The sequence below is a fragment of the Leptonychotes weddellii genome, chromosome 8 (assembly GCF_054177405.1).
Source record: "Leptonychotes weddellii isolate Sample4059 chromosome 8, ASM5417740v2, whole genome shotgun sequence".
NCBI classification, from domain to species: Eukaryota; Metazoa; Chordata; class Mammalia; order Carnivora; family Phocidae; genus Leptonychotes; species Leptonychotes weddellii.
Genome location: NC_138376.1, coordinates 28,143,879 through 28,156,504, shown reverse-complemented (window position 1 = coordinate 28,156,504; position 12,626 = coordinate 28,143,879). Strand labels below are relative to the sequence as shown.

Sequence of the window (12,626 nt, the reverse complement as noted above, 5' to 3'; positions counted from 1 at the left end):
TAAAAAAAATAAAATAAAATTCAATAAGCCTAAGCAAGCAAACAAGTGTTACGTATGAATTAAGGCTGTGTTTACCTTTTTTTTTTTTAAGATTTTATTTATTCATTTGAGAGAGAATGAGATAGAGAGAGCATGAGAGGGGGGAGGGTCAGAGGGAGAAGCAGACTCCCCGCCGAGCAGGGAGCCCGATGCGGGACTCGATCCCAGGACTCCAGGATCATGACCTGAGCCGAAGGCAGTCGCTTAACCAACTGAGCCACCCAGGCGCCCCTGTGTTTACCTTTTATTATCAAACTACCAAATTGTCGATCAAATACTAAGGGGTTAGCACATGGCAAGAATGATAAATTGTGTTTGCAATAACTCTTTGATCTCAATTTCCCAGAAGCTAAAACTTCCTAGTATTTGTTCACTAAAAAAACAATTAGGTACCACTGCTTTGGTCAATTGTTTGGCAATATCTACTACAGCTGAACAAAAGGGTCATACTCTATGACCCAGTAATTCAATTACTCATACATACCCAATATAAGTGCATACATATGTACACCAAAAGACTTGCAGAAAAATCAAGCACTTTTTATAATAGGCCCAAAATGGAAATCCAAATACCCATTTACAGTAGAAGGGATAGATGAATTATAGTAAATTCACACAATGAAATGTTTTTCCGCAACAAGAATGAACAAACTACTCCTACACACAACATGAAATAATCTCACATAGACACCAGACAAAAAGCAAAATACATGAATAATATCAGTTATACAAGGTTCAATAACAGGCACTAGAAGATAGGAGACTACTTTAGAGAAGCAGTTGGGAGTAGTGATTGGGTAAGGATATGAAAGGGGCTTCTGAAATGCTGGTAATGTTCTATTTCTCTCTGTAAGTCAGTTCAATTTGTAATAGCATCCTGAGCTACAGAGTTACAATTGGTGCACTTTGTGTGTATATGTGCACGTATATGATGCATCATACTCCAGTAAAATGGTTAAACAAAATATTAAGTTCCACTTCCAGGAGGTGCTTCCTAAGATTACTGGAAATGGACCGTAATGTGCTCTTATTGGACCAACTGTCCCAAATATAACTGTAAACTTGACAAAATTAAAAAGTAACTACCTGAAGACAATGGAAAGCAATCAAAGCAGAAAAGACACTATAGGGGAGTTAATGAAAAAAGGAAGGGCACTGAGGAAATTTTTATTTATTTATTTATTTCATGGTTTTTTGCCTGAAGGAAGGCCCCGTTAAGCACTGTTAGGTAAAAGAATTTGAACAGAAACAACACTCTTACTGGCATTTAAGAACCAGAGGACAGAATTCTGAGTGACTCCACCAGGTGGGAATTGAGGGATAAAATCAAGGAAAAAAGACATCCACAAAAGGATAGGTCCAAAGTCTACATGTAAACTTGGCCCTAAATCTCCAGCTGATCCCTGAAAGAGGCATGTGTGAAATAGACTACATGCATCCCAGATAAGACTAAAAACTGAATATAGATTTAAGCTGGTGACCACAGGGAAAAATGATTTGGAGCTTGAGCCTATCCTACTAAAACAAAGTCAATATTCTTTGGAGGTACACCATAGATCCAAAATCTTTATAATAAATTGTTCATAATGTCCAAGATGCAATTCTGAATTACTAAATTAAAAAAAAAAATACAGGAAAATGTGGCCCACAGAAAAGACAACCAAAAGAAACCAACACCAAGACAATCTGGATGTTGTTATTAGTAGAGGAGGATTTTTAACCTTCACCAAGGTTTCTCTAATGTTAACATCTTACATAACCCCCACAGAGCTGTAAAAACCAGGAAATTAATGATAAAATACTATTAATTATTTTACAAACCTTATTTGTCAATTCTGTCAATCAAGGCACTAATATCCTTTTTCTGGCCCAACTTTCTTTAAAGAAAAAAATATATATATTATGTATTTATTTTTGACAGAGAGAGGGAGAGCACAAGCAGAGGGAATGGCAGGCAAAGGGAGCCAGATATGGGACGTGATTCCAGGACCCCGGATCATGACCTGAGCTGAAGGCAGTCACTTAACCAACTGAGCCATCCAGGCGCCCCTCTGGCCCAACTTTCAATCCAAGATCCCACAATACATTTAGCTGTCATGTATTGTTAGTCTCCTCCAACCTGAATATAATTCCTCAGTATTTACAGACAAGAATTTTAAAAGCTGCTACTTATAACCATGCTCAAGGATTGAGGAAAATATGCTCATAACAAATAGGAAATATCAGTAGAGAAATAGAAACTACAAAAAGAACCCAGTGGAAATTCTAGATTGAGAAATACAATACCCAAAACAAAAACATCCACTGAATGCAGACTAACAATGGCAAAAGTGTTGTTACTAAATGATCTATCACAGTTGCTAACTCAAGAAACAAACAGGTGAGCCTTGGCGAGCTGCCTCAGCCAACTGCTCCATCCCAGGGAATCCCGAGGGGGCTGAAGGAATCAAAAGCATAGCTCCTGGCTCCGTTTGCCAACAATGCTGTGGAACAAACCCAAATAAACTCATCCCGAGAAGTTTATAACTCAAGAGAAGACTGTTTGGAAAAGAGAAAGGGAGAAATTTATTTTGGGTGCTGGCAGCTGGGGGAGGTGGCAGGCTCAAGCCCTAACAACCAACCTCTGTGCCCACAAAACGGACACCTAGAGGTTTATAGGAGAGGTTCCAGGGGGTTCATGCAAGAGAGCAGGCAGAGGGTACGTGATCATGGGTGGGGTCAGTGTGTGTATCATGGGTAAGGAAGATGACGCACAGGATGTGGTCTTCTGGGCATTCTACTGCTATCAGGGCTTTTCTGGTCTGGCAGCTGGGACGTTCTCGGTCACTGCAAAGTATCTTCACCAATGCGTCAAAAAAGAGTAAGAAATAAGCACAATGGGTTTTACTTAGAGCGTGAATTAAACAGTGTTGTCCATCTTGTCTGTTTTTGGTTTTAACTTCTGGGGTCTATAGTTGAGCAAGAGGGCTTGCTAACAGTGTCAGTACACTTGAAGATGAATGGCAGTTATCTAATCCAAAAAAGAGGAAAAAAAACAATGAGAAAACTGAACAGTCATACGTGATATGTTGTAAAAATCAAAGATCTAAACGTATGCATAAGTATAATTGGAATCCCATAATTAGAAATGAGAGAGAATGGAACAGAAAAAAATTTCAAAGAAATAATGGCTGAAAATCTCCCAAATGTAGTATAACATGGAAATGTGCAGATGCTGGGAGCTCAGTGAACCACAAGCAGGACAAACAGAAAATACCTGCGTACATCATAATCAAACTGCCAACAACCAAAAACAAAAAGAAAATTATTAAAACAACCAGATAAAAATGACAAATCACATGTACGAAAACAGTAATATGAATTACTGGTGACTTCTCATAAAAAATAATGGAGGTCAAAAGACAGGAGAAGGGCATTTTTTAAGTGCTAAAAGAAAAAAACTCTTGACAACCCAAAATTCTATATTCAGCAAAAATATCCTTCAAGAACGAAGACAAAATAAAAATATTTGCAGCAAAACAAAAGCTAAAAGAATTCATCACCAGCAAACCTACAACATAAGAAATACTAAAGGAGGGACAGCACCTGGGTGGCTCAGTCGGTTGAGTATCTGACTCTTGATTTTGGCTCAGGTCAGGATCTCAGAGCACTGAACAGATAATCTGCTTGGGATTCTCTTTCCCTGTCCCTCTGCCCCTCCCTCCCTCCCTCCCTCCCTCCCTCCACGTACTAATATTCTCTCTCAAATAAATAAATCTTTAAAAAAAAGAAAAAGAAATACTAAAGGAAGTTTACTTAGCAGAAGGCAAATGATACAAGATGGAAATTCTGATCTTCAAAACAAAAAAAGAAAACTGGAAAACAGAAAATGTTATGTGGGAAAATATAAAATTTTGTATTTTATTTATATATTATATTTATATATAATATATTATAAATACTATTATATATTTATTTATATATATTTCCCACATATTCTCTTAATTTCTTAAAACATGCATGACTTTTAAAAACTTTGAGATGAATGAAAATGAAACCTATCAAAAGTTCTGAGATAAAGAGCTCTTGTTGCTGAACTCTGGTTGCAAATAAGTGCGGCCTGCTGGGAACAGGACTCCTATAATGCCAAATAATGTCCGGAAGGCTGTGGTCCAAGGCCATTTTTGCTGGCTATAAGCGGGGTCTCCGGAACCAGAGGGAGCACACAGCTCTTCTTAAAATCGAAGGTGTTTATGCTCGAGATGAAACAGAATTCTATCTAGGCAAGAGATGTGCTTATGTGTACAAAGCAAAGAACAACACAGTGACTCCTGGTGGCAAACCAAACAAAACCAGAGTAATCTGGGGAAAAGTAACTCATGCTCATGGAACAGTGGCATGGTTCATGCCAAATTCCGAAGCAACCTTCCTGCTAAAGCCATTGGCCACAGAATCCGTGTGATGCTGTACCCCTCAAGGATTTAAATTTAATGAAAAGTAAATAAAGGTGTAGACTTGTTAAAAAAAAAAAAAAAGTTCTGAGATACAGCCAGATCAATTCTCAGAGGAAAAAGGTTAACTGTAAATGACTATATTAAAAAGGGGAAAAGATCAAAAAGGAAAAAAAAGGAACTATTTCAAATCTATATAACCTAATCTTTCACCTTAAGACACAAAAAAGAACAGCAAATGAAACTAAGCCCAAAGCAAACAGAAGGAAGGAAATATAATGATTAGAGCAAAATCAATGCAGTAAAGAAAAACAGAGAAAATCAACAAAATCAAAAAGTGGTTCCTTGAAAAGACTTTTTTTCAATGTCAAACCTTTAGCTAAATGACCAAGTAGAGAGAATAATCAAATTACTAAAATCAGAAATGAAAGAAGGACATCACTACCCACCTTACAGAAATAAAATGGATTATAAAGGAATACTAATTTAGAAAAATTCTATGCCAACTTAGGTAATCTAGATGAAATGGACCAATTCCTAGGAAGACACTACCCAAACCAGCACAAGAAGAAGGAAAAAAAAAAATCTAAAATAGATCTACAAGTAAAAAGATCAAATTCTTTCCCAGAGAAAAGCTAGGCCCAAATGGCTTCACTCGTGAATTCTACCAAACATTTTTAAAATATTACCAATTCTTCATAAACTTTTCCCCCAAAAAAACAGAAGAGAAGGGAACATATCCCAATTCAGGCTATGAGGACAGTATTACCCTGAGCCTGAAACTAAGTGAAGACATCAAAATGAAAGAAAACTACAGCTAATATCCCTATGACTACAAATACAAAGATCTTCAATAAAATACTCGCAAACCAAATCCACCAAAAAAGCATTATACACTATGACAAAGTGGGATTTATCCCAGGATAGCAATATTTAACACCTAAAAATCAATTCATGTAAATACACCATATTAACAGACTAAAGGACAAAAACCATACAATCTCAACAGACAAGGGAAAAGTTTCTAACAAAATCCAACACTCTTTCATGATAAAAACTCAACAAAGTAAATGTAGAAGGGAACTTCCTCACTCTGATAAGGGGCATCTATGAGAAACCCACAGCTAACATCACATTTAGTGTTAAAGTACTAAATACTTTCTCCCTCAGGTCAGGAACTGTGGGAGGATAAATGATGATTACCCAAAAATACCCAAATCGTAATCCCCAGAACCTGTGAACATGTTACTTTACATGGCAAAAGGAAATTTGCAGATACGATTAAGGATCTTGAGATGAGCAGATTATCTGGGTAGGCCCAATATATTCATCCCAGTGCCATTTGTTGAAAAGACTATTCATTCCCCCATTGAATTGTCCTGGCACTTTAGTCAAAGACTAATTGAACATAAATGAGCGAGTTTAGTTTTGGACTCTGAATTCCACTGATCATATATGTATCTGCTACGACCACACTGTCTTAATCATTGTAGCTTTATAGTATGTTTTGAAATCAGGAGGTGTGAGTCATCCAGTTTCGTTACTGTAATTTTTTTTAAGACTGTTTTGGCTGTCTGGGTCCCCTGAATCTCTAAATGAGTTTTAGGACCTGCTTGTCAATTTCTTCAAAAACCCAGACAGATTTTGATAAATCAGTTTGGAGAGTTCTGCTTTCTTAGCAATACGGTCCTCCACTTAGTTCTTTAATTTTTCTCCGTGATGTTGTATAGTTTCACTGTACAAGTCTTAGCACTTCTTTTGTTAAATTTATACCCAAACGTTTTATTGATCTTGATGTTATAAATGGAATTATGTTCATAATTTCATTATCTGTTTATTACTAGTGTGTAGAAAAAATAGTTGACCCTTGAACCAAATGTGTTCGAACTGCATGGGTCCACTTAAATGGTAGATTTTTTTCAATAAATACAGTATAGTACTGTAAATGTATTTTCTCATGATTTCCTTAGCATCTTATTTGTATTATTGTAAAAGTACACTATATAAAGCAGATACAGAATATGTGTTAAATGACTCTTATGTTATCAGTAAGGCTTTCAGTCAACAGTAGGCAATTAGTTAAGTTTTTGGAAAGTCAAAAGTCACATGTGGATTTCTGACTGCATGGGGGTGGGCACTCCTACCTCCATGTTGTCTTGAGGGTCAATTGTACATTTATTTTTTTTTAATATGTTTTTTTAAGATTTTATTTATTTGACAGAGAGAGAGACAGCACAAGCAGGGGGAGCAGCAGGTAGACGGAGAGGGAGTGGGGCTCAATCCCAGGACCCTGGGATCATGACCTGAGCCAAAGGCAGACACTTAATGACTGAGCCACCCAGGTGCCCCTCAATTGTACATTTATTTGATGTTGATTTTGTCCTGTGACCTTGCTGAATTAGTTGCAATAGCATTTTAGTGGATTTCTTGGGATATACAAAATCACAAATGAGATTAGAAAAGGCTCTGAAATGAATCAAAATAAAAATACAATATACCCAAATTTGTGGAATATAGCTAAAGAAGTACTGAAAGAAAAATGTGTGCTTTTAAATGACAATATTTGAAAAGAAAGGTATCTACTGTCCTAAGAGTCTGCCCTAAGAAGCTAGAAAAACAACAAGAACACACAAAAAAACCCAGATTAGAAAGAAGGAAATAAAAATAGGAGCAGGGCCATCTGGCTGGTTCAATCAGGTAGAACATGTGACTCTTGATCTTGGGGTCCTGAGTTCAAGCCACACGTTGGGCATAGAGATTACTTTAAAAAATTTTTTTAAATAAAAATAGGAGCAAACAGTACAAGAAAATTAGACAACAGAGAAAATGAATAAAGGAAAAAAACTGGGTTTATTTTTTTAATATTAACAAAATTGACAAATACCTATTAGCAATATCAGAAACAGGCAATATCACTACAGACCCTACATGTGTTAAACAAATATAATGAACAACTTTATGCCAATAAATTCAACAACTTGATGACAGGGACAAATTCTGTGAGAAATACAACTGTATAAAACTGACATAACACAGACTAAAATATCCTAATAACCCTAACTCTACAAAAAAAATTGAAATCCTTATCAAATGAATTCCCACAAAGAAAACTATAGGCCAAGATGGTTTCACTGGCTAATTCCCTCAAACACTTAAGGAATAACTAATGCCAGATGATTATCATAATATTATGATATGTCATGACCAAACAAGGTTTATCCCAGGAATATAAGGTTGTTTTAACATTAAACAAATAACTCATCATCATTCATACTACATCACTGCAGAAGACATTTCTTCATTACAAAAATCTAATAATGTCCTTCATTTTCTCAAATTCTTTGGTGGCTCCCCATACCTACATAAGAGAGAGAAACTTTAACATGGCTTGGAAGGATCCTTTCATAACCCTGCCCCTGCACAGCACCCACATCTCTAGCTACCAACCTCCAATATGCAACCCATAAACCTGCTACAATAGCCACGCCTGTGCCTAAGACCTGCCACTCCCCTCCTTCCTTCCATTCACAAATTCCAAATCTCCACCTGAGCTGAGTTCCTCTGAAAGCCTTCCTGACTTGGCCAGGTTGATTTTATAACTCCTCTCTCTGCATTCCCACTGCATCGTTTGTAACCCTCAGTATAACAGTACCATTATTTCTTTGTTTTTCTCTCTATTCAACTATCACTGCTACAGGACAGGGACCAGATCTTTTTACCATATGAACAGAATAAAAAAAGCTATTTATCTGAGATACTGGTGCACTCACATCATTTCAACAGAGGCAGAAAAATCATTTGTCAAAAGTCAATATACATTTGTGAAGAAAAAAAACTCTCAGCAAATCAAGAATTAAAATAAATTTCTTCAAGCTAAGAAAGTCATCTAAGAAAAATCTACAACATATTTGACTTCCAAGTAGCACTAACCTCAGTAACAATATTCAGCATTTTTTTTTTTTAAGATTTTATTTATTTATTTGAGACAGAGAGAATGAGAGAGACAGAGAGCACATGAGAGGGGGGAGGGTCAGAGGGAGAAGCAGGCTCCCTGCTGAGCAGGGAGCCCGATGCGGGACTCGATCCAGGGACTCCAGGATCATGACCTGAGCCAAAGGCAGTCGCTTAACTAACTGAGCCACCCAGGCGCCCAATATTCAGCATTTATATGTGCTTATTTATCTCATTGGTCCTCACAACAGCCTTGTTTAAAAAAAAAAAAAGTATGGAGACATTATTGTATTGTTTCAATTGATCTAAGACCAACTCTGGGTTAGAAATATTAAGGGTCAGAAATATTCAATCATATACCTAAGTAAGAAAGCCAGTACCAGTACTAGAATCCAGTCTTTGACCTAAAGTACTTTTCCACTGGAGTATGCGGTCTCTTATCATCAGGCTCATTTCACAATAAACAATTAGTCTCTACCACAAGCCATACTTTGGTATCCTTGTCAAAGACTGAGTGCTGCTGGTCCCTGGTGTGGCAATTCTTAAAGTTTTCTAGTAATGCCATTCGTTTAATTATAGCAAATAGTAAGATACTCAAGACAACGATTATATTTCATTAGTTGATAAAATAGGACAAGTAACAGTAACATGGAATAAATAATCCTAAAACCCATATTAAAAAGAACCTCAAATCCCCCTTCCTCAGAATGGCTGTGACAGAGGAAAGAGTACAACCACTGGCCTGTAGTCTTTCCCTTTATAGGTCTAAAATGCAGGAGATAAACAGGTAACTCAAGGCCTCAGTTAAATTTTATCTCCAATCCACTACCTAAGAATGCCCTAATTGAGCAACTTAACAGAGAAACCAGAGTGACATGGCCACTTCTGAGTTTCTGATTCATATGAATCTCTCATGCAGGAAAATATGAATGCTGTCTTAACACCACACCTTTCCATCTGTGATACACCCACAGCCAGCAAGTTCCACAATGAGGTTGGACTTGATTCTTCACTGCACAACATGCACTTCACTTCAAAGCACACAGGGAAATCCAATTCCCTTGAAATAATCTATTAACAGAACTACAAAAAAAAAAAAAAAAAAGATTTTTCTTTAAAGTAGCTTTGCCAACCAGCTGCCTATAGGCCAGTCATTTCTGTGCATCCTCTTTCGTTTTTGCGACTGAGTCATCATTTATCCAGGACAAAACATTAAACAATTAAGATATCTGACCTTACTACCGTTGAAAGTCAGTGACCACAGAGGTATCTCTCACTGACATTTACAGTGACTGAAGTAAAAATAAGGACCTCTTTTCTTCAAGTGACACAGAAAACTCAAAATTCACTGGATAATACACTACACCAAGGAGAGTGCACCAGTGTCTCGGATAAATAGCTTTCTCATGACTATTGTATGGATAAGCCAATAGCGTAACTTCAAACTTCTCTTTAATAACAAGAATTCAAAAATGTTTAGACAATATCTTTAAAAATAAGAAGTCCTTTTTAAATTTCATTCTTTTCTTATTAATCACCTAAGCAAAAAAGGGAGTTAACAAGGTAATTTAGAATTCCCTCAAGTACGACATCATGTACAATGCTGAGCGAACTATAAACCAAAATTCCTAACTTCACAATATCACCCTCGAGTCTAATTATGAGAAGAAATTTAAAATGTTCAAAGAATGATAAGCTTAACCAATCACCTTCTGACACACAGTTTTTTTTGTAAAGCTTGCCTCTAGCTGAATGATTCCAACCAACCATCTCACCATCAGCCTGGGGCTGGCACAGCTGCTGCTATCTCGAGGATAAAGTTAGGAGCTGCCACCTTAAAACAGACAGAAGTTGCCACAAGAGATATGACACTGAGGCACACAGACCAGAAATTAAGTAAATCAGCCAGAGACTCAGGAACACTGAAAGGAGAAAGCCCCATTCCCAGTTTCATAATCTGAGTAAAGAAACTTTTGCACCCACTATTCTACCCCCAAACCTGCCTATGGACCACATTCCCTGTGACCCAGTCCTATTCTCTGTTCCCAATGGCAACACCCTTTCCTCCTGCTTCCTCAGCACTATGAAGCTCTAAGAAATTGTCCTTTGTGTCCCTAGTCTGCAGCTGAATGCTAAGGCCAATTTATTTTCCCCACTCCAACTGCTCAAACCACATCCCCAACCCATAGTCAAATTTCACATAAAATCCGTTCAAAGATACATTACAAATCTTACAGTGCATGTGAAATAGGCAGTTTCTAAATCTTCAGCAAAAAGGGAAATTCCATAGTTAAAACAAGGCAAAGAGAATGCTTAATTGCAATTACAGGTATTGTTGTATCTGAGTTTAAAAAGCATAATTGCAGGGGTGCCTGGGCGGCTCAGTCATTAAGTGACTGCCTTCGACTCAGGTCATGATCCCAGGGTCCTGGGATCAAGCCCTGCATCGGGCTCCCTGCTCCACGGGAAGCCTGCTTCTCCCTCTCCCACTCCCCCTGCTTGTGTTCCCTCTCTCGCTGTGTCTCTCTGTCAAATAAATAAATAAAATCTTTGGGGAAAAAAAAAAGCATAAAACTGCAGGCCACCAGTCAGTTAAGTGTCTGACTCTCGATTTCTGCTTAGGTCATGATCTCAGGGTTGTGAGACTGGGCCCCGCAATGGGCTCCACGCCAGGCATGGACCTGCTTACAATTCTCTCTCCCCCCCCCCACCTAAAAATAATAATAATAAAAATAACTTAAAAACAGAAATAAAAAGTAAAAAGCATAATTTCAACAGAAAAAAATTATAAATATGTGAAATGTTGACAAGTCTTATTTTATATATATATATGTGTATGATTTTCTTGAATTGGTCCTCATATAAAAAAGGCTGTTCAACCCTTGTGCACTGTTGGTAGAAATGTAAATTGGTGCAACCACTCTGGAAAACAGTATGGAAGTTCCTTAGAACATGAAAAATAAAACTACTGGGGCACCTGGGTGGCTCAGCTGTTAAGCGTCTGCCTTTGGCTCAGGTCATGATCCCAGGGTCCTGGGATCAAGCCCCACATCGGGCTCCTTGCTCAGCTGGGAGTCTGCTTCTCCCTCTCCCTCTGCTGCTCCCCCTGCTTATGCGTGTGCACTGTCAAATAAATAAATAAAATCTAAAAAAAAGCCTACCACATGATCAGCAATTCCACTTCTGGGTATTTATCTGAAGGAAACAGAAAACTATCTTTTTTTTTTTTTTTAAGATTTTATTTATTTATTTGAGAGAGAGAGTGTATGCACACAAGCAGGGGGAGCAGCAGGCAGAGGGAGAGGGAGAAGCAGGCTCCCTGAGGAGCGGGGAGCCCAATGCGGGGCTCAATCCCATGACCCCTGGGTCCTGGGGTCATGACCTGAGCCAAAGGCAGTCGCCCAACCAACTGAGCCACCCAGGCACCCCCAGAATCACTATCTTGAAAAGAAATAAGCACTCCCAAGTTCACTGCAGCATTACTTACAATGGCTAATACATGGAAATGACCTATCACCAAATGACTGGATACAGAAAATGTGTTATATATACACATTTATTATTATTCAGTCATGATAAAGAGGGAAATCCTGCCATTGGAGACAACATAGATGGACCCTGAAGGCAGTATGCTAAGTGAAATAAGCCACACAGAGAAAGACAAATACTATATTGATCTCACTTAGATGTGGAACCTAAAGAAGAAGAAAAAACCCAATTCATAAATACAGAGAACAGACTGGTGGTTGCCAGAGGTGGCAGGTAGGGAGGATGGGCAAAATGGATGAAGGAGGACAAAAGGTACAAACTTCCGGTTTAAGATCACTAAGTCCTGGGCATATAACGTACAGCGTGGTGACTATAGATAATGACAGTGTATTGTGTATGTGAAAAGCTGCTAAGAAAGTAGATCTTGAAAGTCGTCATAAAAAAAAAATTTGTAACTAAGTGTGGTGATAGATGGTAAACTTATTGTGGTAATCATTTCACAATGTAAACATTTATCAAATCATTATGTCACACATCTAAAACGAATACAATGTCATGTGTCAATTATATTTCAATTAAATTTTTTAAAGGGCTGTTCAACAGAGACATGATATACTTGACAATCTACTCTATCTCCTCTCCTAATCATTCCTCATCATGTCCCATAAGGAAGAATCTTGCAGGAAAATCTACAATCCTTCCCATGTAGAATTATGG

The 12,626-nt window shown here is 37.7% G+C and overlaps 1 protein-coding gene and 1 pseudogene across 3 annotated transcripts in view; one reads left to right on the top strand and one right to left on the bottom strand.

Annotated features, from left to right (window-relative positions):
* Positions 1-12,626, bottom strand: part of ZFAND3 (zinc finger AN1-type containing 3) — a 338,039-nt gene that overhangs the window by 275,485 nt on the left and 49,928 nt on the right. The gene's annotated exons all lie outside the window — the stretch shown is intronic.
* LOC102728434 (large ribosomal subunit protein eL33 pseudogene) lies at positions 4,105-4,528 on the top strand (annotated as a pseudogene).